This window comes from Palaemon carinicauda, chromosome 26 (genome assembly GCF_036898095.1).
Source record: "Palaemon carinicauda isolate YSFRI2023 chromosome 26, ASM3689809v2, whole genome shotgun sequence".
Taxonomy (NCBI): Eukaryota; Metazoa; Arthropoda; class Malacostraca; order Decapoda; family Palaemonidae; genus Palaemon; species Palaemon carinicauda.
Genome location: NC_090750.1, coordinates 59497245 through 59520355, shown reverse-complemented (window position 1 = coordinate 59520355; position 23111 = coordinate 59497245). Strand labels below are relative to the sequence as shown.

General features: G+C 36.4%; 1 long non-coding RNA gene across 1 annotated transcript; it reads right to left on the bottom strand.

The window, feature by feature from the left end:
* Positions 1-7365: 7365 nt before the first annotated feature.
* On the bottom strand, positions 7366-17765 carry LOC137619524 (uncharacterized). Its single transcript, XR_011039925.1, has 3 exons — positions 17644-17765; positions 14070-14231; positions 7366-11192 (listed from the first exon to the last, which is right to left on the bottom strand). It is a non-coding gene; the product is annotated as an uncharacterized lncRNA (long non-coding RNA).
* Between the last annotated feature and the right edge of the window lie 5346 nt (positions 17766-23111).

Genomic DNA, 23111 nt, shown 5'->3' with positions numbered 1-23111 from the left:
TCACAAGAAGTTTGCTTGCTTAACTAAAACATATGTTAGTGCCAATAAAGATTCTAGAAAAGAAAAACATGAAAACCAGTTGGTGACAATGGAATATAGCCTACAAATAGTCACTGGAATCTTAATTAGAAGCAATAAATTTGTTCACAACAATGGAAGCTGTCGCAAACATTGGCAGAAAAGAGAGTTGTGAAGCTCACAGGTCCATCCTGGAAGGAAACAGTATCATCATAATGAATTTGGGCCATTAAGCCCATCCATGGGGACTGTGAAGTCACTCAGCAATAATATCAACTGGTGGGGGAACCCATCAGTTGCACTGAAGTAAAATATGCCAGGACAAAACTGAAAAGAAGCATGTACAGAGGTACGCTATGGTAAAAGGCTAAACAATTAGATGCAGATGCAACTCATGACAGTGAGCTGACACAACCAGAATTAAAGGAATTGTAAAAGCAGATATCTAAATTTCTAACCATCACAACAGCAGTAAAATAAAATCATAGCAGCACCAAAAAGCTGCAAAGTAAGGTAAATATGACTCGTTGCAACATGCATAGCAATGAATCACAGAGCAGCTGCAGTAGTTTTGTCAGTGATCAGTGCAGCAATCACAATAGTAGTAGAATATACTGCAGCATCAAGGCCAGGTGCTGGTACCACAACAGAATATCAGTACTTTACAGGCAAGGTGCTGGTACCACAGCAGAGAACATCAGTATTGTACAGGTTAGGTGCTGGTACCACAGGTATACACACAGCAGAGAACACCAGTACAGGTAAGGCAGAGAATACCAGTACAGCTGTAACAGAATGGGTGCAAAAGTTGCTGCAACTACAAAGTCATAGAGGAGGCCTTCTCATGCCATAGATGCACTTGAATCATACCTGACATGAGGTAAAATTACTCCCTAGGAATTCAGGAAAGTCCAGTTACCCTAGGAATTCAGGAAAGTCCAGTTAAAGTCATAGAAAACAACAATGAATGGAAGATGCAGCTTAACTATGCATTACTAACAAGCTAAGAAATAAGTTTCTAAAACCAAGAAAATCAAAGGTTAACATATAGAAATTGATCTATAGTTTGAGCTAAATGGCCCAATGTCAAGGAAATCAATCAGTGATGGGGCATCATATGCTGAACAAACGAACACTCGCTTGAACATGAAAAACACAGCCTGTTGTGAATGTGTAACAGGCAGGTTTAGGAGCATTCCAGAGAGTAGCAAGCTACAAGGCTGTGCAGGTGAGAGAGATTGTCAGGAGTAGCAGTTCCACACACGGGAAAAAGTTTAGCACAAATGGACAAATCAGAGATTGAGCATCTAGAAGTACAGCACTAGAAGAATGAAAGAATCCCAGTACAGAAATTAAAAAAAATATGAGATTAGAAGCAGGAGGGTCATCTCTCCTGGACTGGTGAAATCCGTGCTGCACAAGAAGGGACCATTCGTCAACTGTCCAAGAACTGACTGGATCCACAATGGTCAGAGGGTGAGAAAATACCTAAAGGAGGAGGCATAAACATTTGACATCGCCAATAACCAGCAATAACCAATATAAAATAGTGCACAAGTTAAAAACAGGACAGTGCATGTACTTATAATTATGACATGAAAGCAATAATAAAAAAATCAATTAAAAGACAGGAAGTATGCGTGCGTGCATACATAGCCATCATTTTTGACCGGCCGTGTACATTAGTTATAGATAAGTATGACTGATGGGTTTGCCATGAGACATTACTGCAGACAAAAGGTAACTAAAACTATTAAGTTTCCCTTGAAAAATTCAGCTTGGAGAAACAACCACTGTGATACTGTTACGGGTTACTTGGAGCAAGACACCAATGAATGAACAAGACAAATCTGGTTAATTTGGTAATCAGGAGTTGAATTAAGATGCTAAATAAAAATGGCATTTGTAATCAATGGTTTGTGCACATACATGGCTCTTCTGTGGAAAGAGAGAGAGAGAGAGAGAGAGAGAGAGAGAGAGAGAGAGAGAGAGAGAGAGAGAGAGAGAGAGATACACAAATCTACTAACCACTTTCACACAATACCTGTACACTGATCTCAACAAACATAAAATGTAGTATTACTGGTTAAAAGTAAAATATTTAGGCAATGATCTATGTCACAACTGACCTAGCAAATGTTTCCACTTCTTTGCTTGAAATTGTTATGTATTTCTTGTAGTAGGGTACAAAGGATAATGCCTTGAGAAGCACCAAACAGAGAATGGCAATTTTATGACAAACGATAATTAAACAAAAATAAATCAGTTACTGATTAATTATCAGATTCTGTTTCCAATTCGAACGGGAAAAACAGTATCCCTTCACATGAATGACAAAATTCACCAGCATCTGTAGAGAGTCAAAGAAACATTGTTCATAAAGAACTTGACCAAATTCAAGGCTTGAAGGCCACTGGAATCAACAAAGAAAAACTACACAAGAATATGAGCTAATCAATACCATAAAAGCAGCTTTCCATGAACTTGAAAAAAGCATTTAAGTCCTTTGGTTTTAGAATAATTAGTGCAAATGGTACAGCTCGAACACCATTGCACATTTTTGGTCAAAGCAGCAAATTTCCTCTGGTAGCCCAATATTTAGTAGTAATGCAACAAGGACAGAGGCAGTGTATAGTGAGGCTCTTCAAAGGGAGCATCATTATCACTACAATCCAATATGCAATGCTAGTTAAAAAAGCATAATGTTAGAAGTCTCCTATGGTCCCAAATTGGGAAAAAAAGAAAAAACACCGAGAAGTATAATAAACACCAAGAGAGAAATAAAATAACGACAACAATATGATCATATATATAAAACATTGGAAGAACACAAAAAGAACTACAAGAATATGATCATATAAAACATTGGATGAAAAGAATATGATCATATAAAACATTGGATGAAAAAAAAAGAAGAAAAAAAAAGATAGAAAATACATCCAAATAGATACAGCATGGAATAAGAAATGAGGTGCACTCACTATAACCAGTCAACAGTATCACCAAAAAGGTTAAATTTTCACTGTAAATAAGAAGAGAAATACAGCTGCACTCACTATACCCAGTCCACAAAATCACCAAAAAGCTTAAATTTTCACTGTAAATGAGAAGAGAAATACAGCTAAGTTCAAGGTGAACATTTATTTCCCTTTGATTTCAGAGGTGATATGGTATTTCATAGGTCTTTGCAATTAATCTGGATACCTGAGCATAAGTGACTCGAAAACAGCACCTGGCAAATGTTTGAACACATTCCCTATTACACCCAAGTCTGAAACTAACACCACAGTTCAAACAAAATTTACAAAGAGGGAAGAACAGTTATTGCAAGGTAATGTCACTAAGAAAACTAAACCGAAATCATCACCTTTCTTCAAAAACTACAACGGGTAAGAGACAATCTTTGTAATAGTAGCTGAACAGTACCAATTGGACTTCAAGATATTTCAACTACCTGGATTAAGTCTTACACCATACATACATTGACAGCTGCATAAAAGACAGGAGTCAACTCTCACAAAGACAAAAAGTCCAAAGACATTTGGTTATCAGCTAATCTATTTCAAGATCACGGACTAAGTACAAGATGGGAATTCTTGCAGAAAATGCAAATTATCAAAGATAATGGTAACTCCAAACAATTATGATTAAATATGAGGAAGGCTGATGTCAAGTCAAAGTAACAGTAAATATAGTTTCTTTTCCATAGAACTTCTCAATGGCGAAACTTAAATCCATTCTTGAAACGTAAAGTCGAGAGTTTCAAATGAACGCTCAGGGGCATGAAACGTAAATGATTCATCTAAAGCCATGAAGAACTTAACTTTACCCTTTGCCAAGGTATGGACAAGCTTGCTATTGGACACATTAAAGGTCGCTCATGAATGGCAAAGGCAAGGGACAGTGACATTGCCCTAGCAATCAGGACAATGCCCTAGAGACTGACCATATATTATATGATCAGCACCCAAGCTTCCTCTCCACCCAAGCTAGGACCAAGGAGGGCCAGGCAGTGGCTACTGATGACTCAGCAGATAGACCTATAGGCTACCCCAAACCCCCCAACCTTACCTCACAAGGATGGTAAGGTTGCAGACACTAATGGGACTAACGAGTCTGAGCGGGACTCGAACCCGCGACTGGGAAACACCAGGCAGAGACGTTACCAATCAGGCCACAGCAACCCAGAAAGAGAGTGCTTGAAAGCACATTATCCACCAGTTGTTTATTCTACACGATACTGTATTAAAATTTCCCAAGTACAGTACTGTATAGTACATGCACCTCACAAAAAGAATGGACTTCATTGCAATAACAGAACCGCACTATTCAAAGTGTTTGCCTCTGCCAACAGACAGGGGAATCTTGTGATACATATAACACAAAATACAGTATAGTACAGTTTTAAACGGTATTTTTATCGTGTCAAATGCTGATGAGACAACATCAAAAGCATAGAACAGGAAAAGTAATACCAAATTCTGACCATTTAAACAATCAAAACCCAAAATAGATACTTACAGCTGAGTATAATCTACACAGCTAACTGATACTCATAGGCAATAAAAAATTTCAATATATGAAACCACTCCAAGTTTATCAATGAATAACCAAATTTTAAAACTTTTAACCAGTAAAATTATACATTTGGGTTCTATTCAGACTAAGTGCAAAACGTACCTGAAAAAGCAGTGGCACTTGGACAGGTAAAAAAAATGTTAAGGAAAAGATGCATTAAAAAAAATTATACTTGTAGTAAAAAAATAGAGTTCAAAGAAATTATCTTTTTTAAATTATATTACTTTTAAAATCTTTATTGTTCTGACCAAAGTTCTGAATCTCAATAAGACAAGGTAACTAGAAAGCAAATAAGAGGCCAAACAAAATCATGGGTGACTAACGGGGGGTAAACATGGGAACAGCATGAAATGTCAAAATGTAGACACCTGTGGAGAGGGTTCTCTCTTATGTATGGTTAATGAAAGGAGTAAAATAGACAATGGCGAGAGGAAAGGGAATATCAAATTGTCTTTGACTGATTAAAAATAAAACTACATTATATTTTTGAGTGATAGGAACTGTATGCTGACCACCACTATAGCACAATAATAAGACCAGAGTTAATGTACTGATCAGAAACATGGGCTCTAAGACGAAGAGAGGAAGCAACACTTGAAAGAACAGAGATGAGAATGTCAAGATGGATCATGGTAATATTACTGCTGGGAAAACTGAGAAATGATGAAATAAGGATGGTAGGTTTAGTAAAGATTACAGAGGTGATAAGTGTGTCAAGACTAAAATGGTGAGAGCATGTGTTGATGATTGGTGGGGAGCGAGTGAGGACGACTTGGAAGGAACATGTTGAAGGGAGATGATTGAGAGGAAGGCAGAGAATTAAACGGTGAGAAAACGTGAAGGATATGGAGAGAAGAGGTTTGGTGGAAGAGGTCTTGATAGAAGGTACTGGAGAGGGTGCATCAGGTAACCAACTCCTTAGCATAGGTATAACTGTGGAAAAAAGAACTGTATACTGTAACGGCGACCATTATCTGATATGAAAATGTAAAATATTGCAACTAGGAGGAAATATCATAAAATACTTTTAACTAGGTTACAGGTAACTGGACTAATTTTGTAAAGAACAAGATAAAAAAAATGAAAACTAAAAACTGATATCTATCGTTTTTATAGTGATTGCCAAGAACACAAGGCCAATGTTGGGGAAGATGACTAGAAAAAGTGGTTACTGTGATTACAAGTAACTTTAGAGAGAAAACTTGCTGCAAGAGATTTTTAGCTACACACACTGCATCTTTGGAGGTATGGAATGGGATATGAAATCTAGATTTATCACAGGAAAACAATGGCCGAAGAAATAAAGTGTGGATATGACAGATAGACACATGAAATTTTAGGGATTATGGTACTAGAAGCAGGGGTACAAACCAAAGTGTAGTAACAGTATATGATGATGCAAAGAAATTGATGGATGTCATATCATGGATGATGTGTAGACAGATAAAGGAAATAAGTAACATGAAAATACTGATGATGGATGAAAAAACTAAGGGGATGAGGCACTTGTTAAATATAGGGTGACGTGTATACAAAGGGAATAAGTAATATGGAACGTACTGATGGTGGATGAAAGAACTAACCAAGGGGACGAAGTATATTTTAAACATATGAAAAGAATTAAAGGTGTTTAAGCAAGCAAGAGAGAATACAGTAGATTAAATTGAGAAGCAAAAACCTCAAGTGAGCAAAACTAAGCCCTCATAAACAATGAAAAAGCAATAGAGTTGGGTATCAAACTTTACAGTAACAACAGAAACCCAACCCAACATTATCACCTCCTGGATAAGGCACTAGACATCTGAGAAACGATAGAAACGTAAATTATGATGGAACAACAGCGAGAAAACGAGAAAATCTAAAGATACTAGGTGTAATCATCAATTAAATGGTTGATACGACACAATCAGGGTAAATACATAAAAGTTAAGATATTACAGATGAAAAAAGGCATGTTTTTTAGTTCACTACTCATCACAATGAGGAGAATCAGATGAACAGCCAACATTTTTGTAAAGCCTATGATATGAAGAGACAATTGCGTAAGTCTGAAGGTATATTAGTGTGATGATCTAAATAAACAAATAGGAAAAAAACAGAGCATTACTTTTGATGATGGAATCGGAAGACATAGCTTACAAGTAAAAATTAAGCAGGGAGAAACAGTTTGGGAACATTGCCAAAGTAGAGCTGGAGATCTGAAAACCATGCAGAATTGGAATCTTTTAAAAAAAATAAGTTAATAAGAATAATTACTGAAAATCTAATCAACTTGCAAACAGATATTAGGACTTGCATACAGGACATTGGAATCATGAAAATCAACGTTGTGAGAAAAGAAAATATGAGAAATGGCTTATGTCCCATACTTTAACTTTTAACAATTTATGAAAAATATCTTGATGGGGAAGGAAACTTAACGGCTGAAGGGCTCCAAGATGATGCTGAACCATACAAAAGTGCTTTATGTAGATAGATTTTGACATATGACTAACTATTAAAAGGAAAATATACATCACTTGGATATGAGGCCTCAATGAATCTACCCAGAGAGAAATGCCAACAGCCAAATATCTGTCAAAACGTGAAGATAAAAGATGGGGCAGAAGAGCTAACGGGAACAGATTTATGGATAAGATACAAATCAAAGGGAAAAAACTAAGTTTAACAGCAAGACATAAAAAAAAAAACACACACACTAAAAGACATGACTTAGGAATAATACTGTATTAATTCATGTGGGAAAAAAAAAACACTGAAAGACATGACTTAGGAATAATACTGTATTAATTTATGTGAAGTAAATATGGATGGCATTCAGTTTTAGAACTTTGGTCTCGACAATTTGTACTAATAATTTTTACGAGAGAGAGAGAGAGAGAGAGAGAGAGAGAGAGAGAGAGAGAGAGAGAGAGAGAGAGAGAGAGAGAGAGAGAGAGAGAGAGAGAGAGAGATAACAAACACAAAACACATTTTATTTAAAAAAAAAAAGTCAAAGAACAATATAAAAAAATGAGAGGGCAGTCAAGTACAAAAATTCATTATTTTGGTTTCTACCCTTTGAAGCAAAATAGAAAGCATTTTTTTTACAACATATTAAATACAGTATACATCTTCAGGTTATAGTAGAGATTTATTCCTGTTTTGTACCTCAAGTTTTGAAGTTGGATCAAACTCAAGTATAGTAATGTAAGCAAGCACCAACATCACTCACCTGTGCTAATGCAATTGTTAATATAGTATACACAAAAATATTTCATGAATGGAAACATAACTAGCACTACTGTAATATAAACACTTATAAAACATAGAATAAAATGAAACTAACAAGAAAATAAAATTATAAATTCCTTTATAGGACCTGCATCATATCTATGAAATGTTACAAGTCGAACCTTTTAACCTGAGGACTGCTTTTCTGACTAGGATTGTAGCTTAGGAAGTAGTAGTAGTAATAATAGATAATAAACGATAAATAATAAATAATGAATAATAATATTAATAATATTAATAATAATAAATAATAATAACTAATAAATAAATAATAAATAACAACAAACCCGACAACAACAACAACAACAACAATAATAATAATAATAATAATAATAATAATAATAATAATAATCCCAATATTCATAAGGGGGCCACTTATGGACTTTTATACCTAACCAGAGGGCAATGCATCAGGGAAGGTGAGATGGGCTTTTCGAATTGTATCTGGGAAGGTGGAATGAACATTTCTAATATGACTACAGTAAGAGGTAATATGAAAAACTTTGATGGTAAAACATCACTCGTAAAAAGCTGCAGACAAGAGAATGCCTGAATAGATATCTAATTGGGAGAACAAATTCTGGAAAAGGGAAGCATAAGCTTTTAAATATTCTTACTGAAACACTTCCCTCCTATTATGCATTACAGGAATAAACTGTCATGCATCAGGGAACAAGGAATGTACATGACATGCCAGGGACATTATATGCAAAGACAGATATTACTGACAACAATGACTTTCAAGTACCACTTGCATGACTATGAGAGGATGAAGTACAGTACTTGCAATATGATCCTTCCCACCCTTCAGAGAATGACTAGTCACAATAATCAGGCAAAACAAATACACAATGGATTTGTTGGATATATCATCATCACTTGCTAAGCTACAAACCTAGTTGGAAAAAGAGGATGCTATAAGCCCAAGGGCTCCAATAAGAAAAATAGGAAAATAGGTCAGTGAGGAAAGGAAATAAGAAAACAAATAGAAATGTGTGTCTGAACCATAAAACGAGAATTATGGCCCAAGGCTTTACCCAAGATTAGAAAACAATGGTAGGATTTTGGGGTGCCCTCCTCCTAGAAGAGTTGCTTTCCATAGATAAAGAAAGTCTTCTATCCTTACCAAGAGGAAAGTAGCCACTGTACAATTACAGTGAAGTAGTTAATCCCCAGAGTGAAGAAGAAAGAAAACCCTGTAAGAAGGTATTATGGCAGAGGCAAGTGCCAACTCAAAGGAGTGCAGAAAGCTCCAAACTAAATCTAATACGAGAAGGGGACGCAGCACACATCTCAAATGTTAATCTTGAGATACACAAGGTGTTCTTGACACCTACAATAGGAAAACGCTTTTTATCTTTATCAGAGATGACTCACAACTATCCCTGAGCAAGGGGCGAAAGGAAACCATACAGCAGAGTAGTGTTCTGAAAACATGCTTCAATTATTGAACAGGACAGAAACACTTCATGAGGGACAGTAGGGTAGGAACAGCAAAAGGGTGGCTTAGTCGACTTAAACTTCTCCATGGGTTGAATCTTGGCAAAACATTTTATGGCACATAGATGACCTATATAGTACAATTTACTGGTATGTTAAAACCTCAAAATATATCATATAAATGATGAAAAAAAAATCATGATAAAAGATAAGAAGAAATAAACAAGGCCATGAGAATGCCACACAAAGCCCACAGGAGACAGGAAAGAAGTCATCTTTATCTTAAGGCATTGAGACCTAACCTAACCTAAGATAAGTAAATGCTGGATGTGGAAGCTGTCCCAGCAACCCCATTTCTGGCCACAGCCCCAAGAACTGAGGAGTTTCCATGGGTGACCCAAGTGTGGACTTAATATGCCCTAAAAGCAATGAAATGAGAATTAAAATAATCCAGAAAATGTACTTTGCAGAAAGCAGAAAATTCACACCTAAAAGAGACAGGAGCTAGTGAAGTTGCAAAGTTCGGAAAAAAGGAAAAATTACAAAATATACTAAACAACGAACAGAAGGCCTCATTCACATATCCTTCTCTTTTATATAAAGGCACATATATATATTCTTAACTGAACTTTTTTCACCCTAACTCTCATCTTCTTATTGTGTTAGTGACAATGTATGCTACAATTCAATGTTGTATAGCTCAACATTGCTGTGCACTTCAGATACAGTTTTGCTTCAGACACACCCAGATAAGTAATGAATGTACGTATAAAGATGTTCACAGTTCATGGATACCCGGTTTTTTATGCATCACTTATAAGTGAATAAGAAGCCTTAAGATTAAGTTTCCTACCCCAAAACCACATTATAGAAGGTAGCATGTTGCAAGCTAAAACAATAAGATGACACCTGCGATTCAACAATACTCCCCATTCCAGGAGTGAAAAAAATTGAAAATGCATACCATGAAGATTTGGCATGACATTTAGTCTCGTTTCTGAGTGATTCGAAACCTTTAACACACAAACTAGCCCTTATATGCAAGGCAGGTTGACTGGGGAGATAAACATTTCCCTCTAAGGGTTGGGCGCTGAATAAAGAAGCCTGTATCCCGTCATCATTACATGGCATACAGATGATCATTTGCCTCCCTAAACCAATCATTGAGCAATGAGACATATCGTACTGTATATCAAAACTTAAATTGAAAAGACAAAGTGGGAGGAAGATAAACACTTATCACATAGGAGTAGCTAATTAAACTAATATCAAATTCATCCAATAACTGAACCCAAAAGGATGATATTTCAAATAGTGAAAAAAGCCACAAAGAAGTTTTACCAAGAATGAAACTTGAGTGGATGCTTTGAATACGAAGTTGAGCTCCTTCCATGCTAGAACTGGAAAGACCAGTTCTGTTGTATGGAAGAAAACCTTTCTTAATAATGGATTTTGAGGAGCAACCTATCCAAACCCTCTACTCATCTACATATTTTGGGTTGATGAGAATTTAACTTAAAATAGATTTCTAAACAGTTATAATTGAAGACAATGAATACTTTAAAGCTCTCTACCTTAGTACCAATTTTTCTAAAACTTGTAAAAACAACAGTTTTTAATTTATTTTCTCTTCATAAGACTATTTGCTTTGCCTTCTTGATATAGTATAATTCTTTTTCATTTCTAACTTGCTTCTTTTTCATTTTTTCTTCTTGTTAATCGGATTTCTTCCATGACTTGTAATAACGTTGTGCTGCATGCCCTATCCTCCTAAATTCAAGATATCTTGGGTTCACGGATGCTAATCAAGATTTTTTCCTTCCTCTTACAGGTCATTTGAATCGTCGTGAATCATAAAAGCAGTCATCCACAACTTCAGGAACCTGAAATGAAGTCAAGAATCAGAATCAATACAATTTACCTTGACACATTTCATTATGATAATTATTTTCTAGGAACCTCAAATATATTATGTAAACAAATAAAAGGTATTTTTTACCCTAATGCGATGCTTACTGAATTACTGTACTGTACTGTATTCCAATCATCATCATCAATTAACAATCAATTCGTCAATAGAAATGCAATTTCTATTCTAGAATATGAAACGAAAGATTCTCAAATAGAAATAGAACCTTGTTCTTATTACTTTATACAAACACAGATTTTAATTCGTAAGAATCAAGATTGGAATGACCATAGGGAAGGATGAGAGGCAAATAAAAACACAAAGAGAGAGAGAGAGAGAGAGAGAGAGAGAGAGAGAGAGAGAGAGAGAGAGAGAGAGAGAGAGAGAGATACAATGTCACTGCATGGGCAACACCTACTCAGTAACAAGGTGAAATTAATTTCATACTTGTATGCCTTTGAAAATATTGTATTCAATTGATTTGATTTATAAAATTTAAACCATACAGTGTGGTGCTGGGTCAAACCATTCCATACTGAGGTGCCACTGGAGGAGAATGTTGCAGTCATATAATGAATTAGAAGATAAAAGAGAAGAAATGGGAATGGACAAAGTAAACTCAAATTTTTTAATTTGTATTTTTCCTAACTACACAAACCTAAAACTTTTAACAGGAGTATAACGTAGTGAAGCTCGAAACACTGCTTCTAGAAATAATACAAATCATTTCTAAAATCAAACCATTATTCTCTAGTCTAGGGTAGTGTCATAGCCCCTGTACCATGGTCTTCCACAGTCTTGGGTTAAGAGTTCTCGTGCTTTAGGGTGCACTCAGGCACACCATTCTACTTTTCCATTTTTTTTTTCAAGTTTTTATAGTTTATATATGAAAAATTTATTTTAATGTTATTACTGTTCTTAAAAAATTTTATTTTAATTGTTCATTACTTCCATTGTACTTTATTACTTATTTCTTTTCCTCACTGAGCTGTTTTTCTCTGTTGGAACCCTTGGTCTTGTAACCTCCTGCTTTTCCATCTGGGATTGTAGCTTTGCTAGTAATATGAGACTTGGGCATTTACTTGGGAGAAAGTTCCTATAACCAACATGGTTGGATTAAAATCTGGCAAGTCAGGACATTCAGACCAATAGTGTTAACTCCAATTCACCTCCTATCACATGAATTCTCAGGTGATAGGCTAGGTTTCCGCCATTCATGAGCTGTAGCATTATGAACATGTTCACAAATGTGTGAGTGCCATCAAAGTGGTGCATATCAGAACAAGCTGGCTCTATGCCATAGGGAGTAGAGGCTTGAGGCAAAAACTGCAAGGTATTATGTCTCATGAGACTTGTTCCCTGGCAGTGGGAGGGCATCACCATATGGGTGCTCTAAAGAGCTATCCATACCAAAGGAAGTAGAGGTCTGAGGCAATAACCCTGATGGGTTATGTCTCACGAGACTTGTTGTACCCTGGGGATATGATGATTAGCGATCGGCAGTCATCACCATCTGGGTGCTCCGAAGAGTTCAACTCGGAAAAACTGGAGTGAGGCATAGGCATGTCCAAAATCAACATATAATCAGCTCGAAGGGGTGGCCCCATTAGAGAGGAAGCCCTTTTGGATTGGTGAGAAGAGCGACCTTCCTAGTAGGTTGAAGGAACCGCTCGAACACAGTTCTCAAGCTGAGGGAGCTCAAGACACTGGGCAAGCTCAGCCGACTGACCGAGACCAGCTGTTATGCTCACCCGGGACTCCGGGGAGACCTTGCCAGCAATGCCTCTGTTGCCAATTTGTGGAGGATGTCTCTGCAAAAAAGGGGGGGGGGGGAAGTTTGCTCCTATGGGGGCAGAAAGGAGTAAAAAAGTTTCTCTGACAGACCTAGTGTGCTGAGCAAGCTTAGGCCGCTGGGTTGACTCGGTATGCTGAGCTTGCTGCCCGCTCACCCTGAACGGATCGCTGGCCTGAGAGGCACACTGGAGAAAACCCACCAGCAACGCCTCTCGTGCTGAGGTGTTGCAAAGAACGCATCAGCGAGAGAAACGAGACCTGTAAGAGAGAAAACCCCTCCAGAGGCTTGGGGGGGGGGGGGGAGGCCAAGGCAGAACCCTGAGGAGGCAGATGTGTGCTTGCGCTGTGACTCCACAAATCTGCGACTCCGAGAGCCATTCCTTAGTGGCGTGACCTGAAAGCTTTAAGGAAGGCAAAGTCAACGGGAGAGACCCCTGCAGTTGTGGGAACAGATGCTTTGCTAGGGGAAGCATCCGGACCTTCCAAAACCGAGGGTTATCCAGGGGTCAACGATCAACACACTTGCTTGTTTGTTCTCGAATGACGAAAGTATGAGCAGAGGCCGCGGAGAGAGAATGAGGCGCCGGAGAATATGTTGGGAATTCTTTGCCATCGAATTCCTTTTGGACTTACTCTTCCCTTGTCTACTGACCTGCTCACCCAAGAAATACTTTGGTTTACAGGTAGTTTCATTATTAGCGGTGGAGAGAGAAGACACAGCTTCACTTTTCCGAACCCAAAAAACAAAGTGATGTTATACACTAAGCGAGTGTGTGAGCTGGTCTAATTCCAGCTCCCTAGCGATGGGTTGTTATACCTCGCATAAAAGTTTATGGCTAGTTTCCAGCAAGCCGGAACATATATATCCATAGTAAAGAGTAAAAGGGTTTTTATTCATGTCGAAACATAATATCATTACAATCGCAAACCCGAAAGAATTAGATTTTGGGTAAAGGCCATTTGGATTCAATAGACTGCTTGTTGATGAAAGTGAGGGGGTGAAAATGGGCTTCTGCTTCTACTCCGTTGAATATAAATTAAAAGTTCATAAACTTACCCTAAAGTTGATAATCAAAACTATAGATTTTCTTTCTTTGCTGAATTCCCTTGATACTTGACACATTCTTGTAATATAGTTTATTTAATCAAATCAAGCGATGTACCGTACTGATATGACTCAAAGAATAACGGTCATTTCGATCTTGAAGTGACTCATCGACTGAAATGGAAAATTTATTGACATTACATACTCGTCATGAAAAAGTATATATACAGTACAGTATATAGAGATGTTAGGTAACTATGGGACAGTAGTTATTACTCAAATTTTCAACTTTATCTTGAGTTTGAAGCTATTCTTGTGATAAATTACATAAAAGTTTAAATGTCTATCAGTAGGCTAATGACACCTGCAGTGGCCTAAATTTACATGAAAGAAACATTGGTAACAACATAAAGGTATTAACAATTTCAGCCAACATTAGATATCTAATTTTTTAAAACCATCTATAAATTATCTTCTTGAGATGACTGATATGAAAAACTTAATCAAATCTATTGGAAATTAATGAATACAGATACATTTGCCGATGAATATTATCATCTCTATTGTTATCAGGAGGACATTCTTATATTGCTACACAAGTTTCGCTCAAGTTGGCATGTTGTCTTTGGCAATACACAAGGGTAATCCCAATAATTTTCTTCTTATTGTTCTCGAATTGTGGGTACAATAGAAATGCAGAAACCTGATTGGTTCCTTCAATTCAAGATTATCAAATTAACTGCAATTTTGGAATTCAGCTGTCCTTCTAAAAATTCACCTTATATGGCGTAATACAGATGTTTGATATTTGCAGGACATAGTGAAAATCCAGTGCTGGTTTAGTATGTGGCCTACCTGGCTTGTTAGGTTAGGTTAGTTTAGCTTAGTTTATGTTAGGGTTAGGTTAGGGTTAGGTTAGGTTAGGTCACATACTAAAACAGATAGATTTTCGTAGGCTATATCCGAAAGGTAGGCCACATACTAAACCGGCACTGAAAATCCTAATCAAGTATATAATGTTTTCTTTGTGAACATTCAGTTCTTACTATAAGTGTCTAGTTTCCAAGGTTTGCCTCTGCTTTAGTCTTCTGGGATGAGAAACATCTTGGATATAGTAACCACTCGGTTCTAATCCCTAAAACTTAAGAAAGGACGATGGTGTAGGCTAATTACTTAGTTAAGTTAATATATGATACTTCAACTTATAGCGAAACCGGAATTCTCTATAAGAAATGAACGAGTGCTGGCCTGTTTGGCCTTTTACTCTGTATGATTAATGAGGGCTAGGAAATAACTTGCGTATCGATAGATTAAAAAGTGAACTTTATTTCGAAGTACTTGTACATTTGTTTACTTTTAAAGACTGATTATGAATCACTGCACATGCGTTGTTTGCATTTGCTTTTACTAACTGTTCTGTTTCTCATATGACTTACTGTACTGTAATCATTACCTGGCTTTTTAAACCAATTATGTTCCCGGGTAATGTTCTACGACAGCCATCTTTTCCATACCCTTCCCTTCAGTTCCAGCATGACTACCATCACATGAAGATGTCTTCAAGAGGGAAGTACACTGTCAAAATTTAGTGTAATTTCATCAGCTTTGGCAATTTATTACGTATGTACAGTACTGTATGTTGAAAATGTTCTCCGTTCAGTGGTTTGCTCTAATATTCATGGTCAGAAATGGATAAAGCACTAAATAGCTAGTAGAAAAATACATGGTTCATGTACTTGGCTAGAAATTAAAGTATCATATATTCGCCCTTAGCTTTCCCATTACTTACGTATCCGATATATTTTATACGACTGGTTATATTGTGTTTATTATGCATTTCCGTCAATATCATTACTGCAAGTCACTTTCTTTTGCTTTTCCCCACCCAAACTGTCATTTCCCACTGGTATACCCCGTAGTTGTTTTTATAGGGGGGATTAAGTAAAATCATGAATGTGTGGTTTGTCCAAATATTAACAGTCAGAAATTCATAAAACACAAGATAGTGAGCAAGAAAAATATAAAGTTCATGCATTAGTCTATAAATTAAAGTATCGCATATTTACTAAAAAAGTTTTGCAAAGTTATTTCAGGGCTAAAAATTGACTTGGAAGTGTGATGCTTCGACACTAGTCACTTTAATTTAGAAACACATTAAAGAGGGCAGTACAATATTTCAATCAGTGGTAAGTGGTCAGACTACAATCATCTTAAGTCTCTTTGGCATAACCCCAGTACTATAAACCACAATGAAAAATATTGTAGACACCTCTAACACATATCCATACTCTAAATATTGAATATCTTAAGTGAGAGGACAAGTAGCGAATTAATCGGCCTAGTAATAGATAGGAATACTTCCAATAACATTTTTTTCTCCATATTCGTCCATAAATGTCCCGATTAATTGCTTAAAATTTTTTATGGTAGTGTAAGCAGTTGAATCTCTGAATATTTGCCACCTAAAATACTCGTCCAAGTGGCTAACAAGATTGGCGCAACATACGGCTTGCCAGAACAGATGAGCAGAGATACTGTTGATTTGTGAGCAAAGCGAGCCACGGCAGAGCTTAGACAAGCAAGTGAATAATTATATATGGCTGGGAGATCAACATATGAGTAAATACATTAGGTGTGGGTGATGATGGGTGCTGCTAGGAAGAATTAAAATTTTCTATGTGAGCAGACGGCCTGGTGACCCAAAGACATGTGCATGCACCCAACCATAAGCAGAGGTGGGTATCCATAGACATGTACCATTTTATCTGGGTTTGGGAGTTTTCCTGGCATCGTATGTGAGGTTAGGGACGGTGGGGCACAGTAAGTTGGGTAAAGTTTTACAAGTCTACAGCGTATCATTTTAAACAGAAAAATATGTTTTCCTGTAGCAAATAACGTGTTTTAACCAAATTTGACCTTCATTTCAACCGCAAACAAACAGAACAACCAGTACAAGTAACTTCAAGAAGCCAAACTAGTTGTTCCTGTTGAAATGACGGCGAAAATCGGTTAAATCACGTTATTAACTAGAGGAAAACATATTTTCTGTTAAAATGCTTAAATATAATGGCTCCATTACCCTGTTATAGACTACAATAATACCCTAAGTTGGTCCCAAACCCTGGGTTAGGTTAAGTTGGTTTAGTTCGGTTAGATCTCTTGCCATAATTAAGTTTCATGTATTCACCACCCAAAAATTCCTAACTTCCCAGAGTAACTAAAATATTTTTATTCCAAATATGGGTCTTTTCTCTAAACTACTCATTTGTGACATACGAAGGAAAACGAGGATGGTGAATGCAGTACATTAGGAGAGGAGTACCCTTTTTTATTACTACCCAAATCAAATATAATATAAAATAAATACACATTACACATGGTTATATAGTACACAAGACCTGTGTATAAAGATTATTTTAAACATTTACATTAGAAAAGTTCTAAACACTTATGGGGGGTTAAGGCTATTGCCTACCATTGAGCAATACAAGACTAAACAATATAAGGAGTATCACTTTAGTCAAATCAAACACTATAATCAATAAAGGTTTCCCTATTATATACAGTATATTGAAAGGTGGTTTACCTAAAATATGGTGATGAAACATAGTTTACAATCCTTGTTATCTTGCAGCCTGTAGGAATCTTGACACTTTGACAGAAATGAATAATGACAAATGGCCGGTGGGTGTTCGCAGTGTTGCCAGATGGGGGTAGTATAAAAATCTCCAATACTCCTGATAAAGAATCCCCAAAACAACCTAAAAATCCCTATTTTCACAAATATATTCTCTTCTGTCTTGATCATGTAGGCTTTACTAATATAGAAATTACTCAATATACTTCATATAAGCGCAAGCAAACTAATTGCAACAATATTAAGGTTTACGCATCTTTGTTCCTTCATAGAAATTTGTACAAAATATCCCCATCAGACACCCAAAATCGCCAGATCTAGGGATAAATTCCCATATCTGACAACACTGGGTGGGTGTGGCAGGCTGAATCGGACTAATTCGAAGTTTCGAACAGTCATTTGAATAGGATTCCGAATCCAAACTCGAAATTCCAATACTTTACTTTTTTAGAAGTGAAGCAAATTTTGGTATTCTTTTAGGCATGATATACTTAGTTTGACTAATTATATGTAGAATATTAGACAATTATATAATTTGAAACCGAGCCAAAGTAATAATATTAAAAAAATGATCGTAAAAATAGACCGAACACAAATTCGGGCTTCCGATACATTTATTTTTATTTTTACAGAAGTGAAGCAAATTTTTGTATTCTTTTAGTCATGATATACTTTGTTTGACCAAGTCTTCGTAGATGATTAAACAACTATATCATCTAAAACCGAACCAGAGAAATAATATTCCAAAAATTGATCATAGAGATAAACATATTCAAATGAAAATTCCTTTATGTTTATAGATTCATTGTACCTGATTTACAGTTCAAAGTCCCATTTAAACGGGTTCAATAAAACTGAACTCAGAGCTCAGAAACCTTAAAAAAGAAATGAATTAAAGAAGAGAAAAATTTATGACAATATATTTGCTATAGTGATATTTTTTTAGAGGAAGAAATAATAAGTTAAAATAAACATTGTAAATAGACACAGTGGGGGGAATGTAAACTGTAATTTTTTGTGAAAATTTGTGAAGATTCGATACATTTTTTGTTGTTTTGCCAGAAATATAGAAAAAAAAAGTATGAAATAATTGATCTTCAACAACCCTAAGAGGAAGATCTGAAGAAAATAGTATGATATATTTTATTTAGTAAAATAAATATAGAAGGAAAAAAAAGTATTAAACCTGATGTGGAGGAAAAGACAAAAGAGTGTAAAATAATCTTTGGAGGCGCCGTTGTAAAAGTTATGCCTCACCACCTAACCAACCTACCTATAAAAGGGTACCAAACATTCATTGCAAGAAATCAAGAAAAGAATTGTGGAAAAAAATAGAAGAAACTATTAAATAAAAGAAGAATTATCCAACGAGGAATGCATGAATAGCTATTGCAAATATGTACAATATTTTATCTGAAAAAGATGAACCTTCAACTTTAAATCAATCAAAAATTCAGGTTGAGATTCACTAACCCCTCAAAAACTAGGTAAAAAGAACACTGAAAAGGCAAAAACTCTCTCTAAAGAAGCCTACAGAAAATAATATTAAATAAAAAACTGCCAATAGGTAGACCTTATCCAAGATGTCTTCCAGAAATAATCTATAGTTTTATCCTCCATTTTGGAATGGAATTGTCAGGGTTTGAGGGCCAAATATGAAGAACTTAAGCTCTGCTAATTGGAAGACCTCATCCAAGATGTCTTCCAGAAATAATCTATAGTTTTCTCTTCAGTTTTCGAATGGAATTGTCAGGGCTTGAGGGCCAAAAATGAAGAACTTAAGCTCTGCTAACAGGAAGACCCCATCCAAGATGTCTTCCATAAATAATCTACAGTTTTCTCTTCCATTTTGCAATAGAATTGTCAGGGTTTAAGGGCAAAATATGAACTTAAGCTCTGCTAATAGGAAGACCTCATCCAAGATGTCTTCCAGAAATAATCAGTAATTTTATCCTCCATTTTGCAATGGAATTGTCAGGGTTTGAGGGCCAAATATGAAGAACTTAAGCTTTGCTGATAGGAAGAACCCATCCAAGATGTCTTCCAGAAATAATCTATAGTTTTCTCTTCCATTTGCAATAGAATTGTCTGGGTTTAAGGGCCAAATATGAACTTAAGCTCCGCTAATAGGAAGACCTCATCCAAGATGTCTTCCAGAAATAATCTATAATTATCTCCTCCATTTTGCAATGGAGTAGTCAGGGTTTGAGGGCCAAACATGAAGAACTTAAGCTCTGCTAATAGGAAGACCCTATCTAAGATGTCTTCCAGAAATAATCTATAGTTTTCTCTTCCAATTTGCAAAGGAATTGTCAGGGTTTGAGGGCCAAATATGAAGAACTTAAGCTCTGCTAATAGGAAGACCCCATCTAAGATGTCTTCCAGAAATAATCTATAATTTTATCCTCCATTTTGGAATGGAATTCTCAGGGTTTGAGGGCCAAATATGAAGAAGTTAAGCTCTGCTAATAGGAAGACCCCATCTAAGATGTCTTCCAGAAATAATCTATAGTTTTCTCTTCCAATTTGCAAAGGAATTGTCAGGGTTTGAGGGCCAAATATGAAGAACTTAAGCTCCTCATTCATGAGCACTCGCCTATAGTTGTACGTCTACAGGAGAGCAAACTTGATGCTAATACTCCCTAACCTCGAGAATATTTTAGATATAGGACACCCTAGGATCAACAAACAGGGAGCCATGGCGGAAGTCTTACATACGTTTGCTGAGATATTCCCAACGGACTTTTAGCTGGCTATCAACTGGCCAGCAGCTGAACATCAACTGACGAGCAGCATGCCATTAACTGAACAGCAGCTGACCTTGCACTGAAAAGCAGCTGGCCATTAACTGAACAGCATCTGACCATCAACTGACCAGCAGCTGACCTTCAAATGAACAGCAGCTGACCTTCAAATGAACAGCGGCTGACCATCAACTGGCCAGCAGCTGACCTTCATCTGAGCAGCAGCTGCTCTTCAACTGAACAGAACAGCAGTTGACAATCAACTGGCCATCGACTGAACAGCAGCTGGCCATCAACTGACCAGCAGCTGACCATCAACTGACGATTAGCTGATCATCAACTGGCCAGCAGCTGACCATCAACTGGTCAGCAGCTGGCCATCAACTGACGAGCAGCTGGCCATTAACTGACCAGCTGCTGAACATCAACTGGCCAACAGCTGAACATCAACTGAACAGCAGCTGAACATTAACTGACCAGCAGCTGACCTTCAAATGAACAGCAGCTGACCTTGCACTGAAAAGCAGCTGGCCATTAACTGAGCAGCGGCTGACCATCAACTGGCCAGCAGCTGACCTTCAAATGAACAGCAGCTGACCTTCAAATGAACAGCGGCTGACCATCAACTGACGAGCAGCTGAACATCAACTGGCCAGCAGCTGACCTTCATCTGAGCAGCAGCTGGTCTTCAACTGAACAGCAGCTGACAATCAACTGGCCATCGACTGAACAGCAGCTGGCCATCAACAGAAGAGCAGCTGAACATCAACTGGCCAGCAGCTGACCATCATTTGGTCGGCAGCTGGCCATCAACTGAACAGCAGCTGATCATCAACTGACAAGCAGCTGACCATCAACTGACCAACAGCTGACCAACAGCTGACCAGCAACTGACCAGCAGCTGAACATTAACTGAACAGCAGCTGGCCATCAACTGACTAGCAGCTGACCTTCAATTGAACAGCAACTGACAATCAACTGAACAGCAGCGGAACATCAACAAGCAACTGACCTTCAACTGACTAGCAGCTGAACATCAACTAGCCAGCAGCTGGCCATTAACTGAAAAGCAACAGACCATTAAAACAAACAGATACAAAAAAACAGAATCTCTTCATCAATCTCAATTGCATTATTTAACCCTAACACTAAATCAAACTAATGATCAAAGTCATTTGTCCCATCTGAAGATTCATCAATTAACCAGCTTACAAATAGTACATTAAATACCGATACATAAACCACTGGAAACAAGAGATAAAATCATTAATATTTGGACGAATTGCAAGATAATTATTGTAGTTACCCAATAAATACTGAAAATGGTTGTTACATTTTCTATGATTTAGCTAAATTTTCCAACACAGAAAACGTAATTAGTTGGTAAACTAGTATAAATATAAAATCATTACATCATACATAATTTTACTTACATTTGATAAACATGATAGATATAACATACATGATAATTCGTACATGATTGAAAAAATAAGGGAGGGAGATTAATGCACTACTAAATTTGAAGATCCTATGCCGGAATGGACAGGCAATATATTTTACAATAACAAATATACACTGTAAAAAGGCACAACAAACCAAATTATATAGCTTCGGAATCAACCATTCAAAATCAAGTTGCTATTCTCTAATTACTGATTGCTAAACGAGTCAGTAAAGATTTCTACAGCAACTAATAGACTTTCTATCTATCCCTGGAATTCGTACGCAAATAATTCCTCATGTTGGATGGTAGAGAGTTAAAAGATTTCTATAAATATAAATCTTATATAATCATTCAGAAGTTATTTATTATTCTGTTATGAAATGTGGATGAAACGTTTCATATAAAAGCATTGAGCACTTACTGGGGAGAAAAAAAAACTGAAAAATAAAATAACTGATAAACTTCCAAGTCACATGATGATCGTCTTTATATTTCAAATTTTGATAAAATGGTCTCCATTATTCAGTAAATTATGTCGTGATTTAGATATAGTATGGTAGGGTCTACATTTGACACAGGCTAAATTTGTTGGCAAACAAAGCTGATAATATGAGGCGAGTGTATAAACTTGTAGCCTATAAAGAAATTGAGAGTGTAATAATTAATAGGCCTAAGTGTTGTATCAACACAGGAGTAACAATTAGCCTAACTTTATCAATATTGACAATATATTCAAACACTAAACCCTGTACAATCAAAGATTAAGAGATATGATTTGTTTTGATATTCGGGTTATTACTGATAGCCAAACCAATATAACTTGGGTCTACTTATAATGGGTCTGTTTCAAAGAGAATATATCTGATTTTAAAGAAAAGTAAATGATTTTAAAGAAAAGTAAATGAATTTTAAGAAAAGCATTATCAGGAAGGACTGAAATTCATATGGGCTACTACAAATTCTGTAGATTTAAGGAAATGCTTAATCATTAGGCTACATGATTTATTTATGGTTCCCTCTGCTTTAAAATGAATAAAAAAGATATATTGATATGTAAAATAGTTCGTATATCCTAATTACAATAATATATTTTTTGATATTAAAAAACAAACTTTTATAGCAGAGTAACACATTGCTCTCATAAAATTTATGTAGGCCACATTTGGGAATTTCCTTCTTTTTGTGCAGGCCTATACGTTCATGTTCTTTCAATGTATTTTTCATTTTAA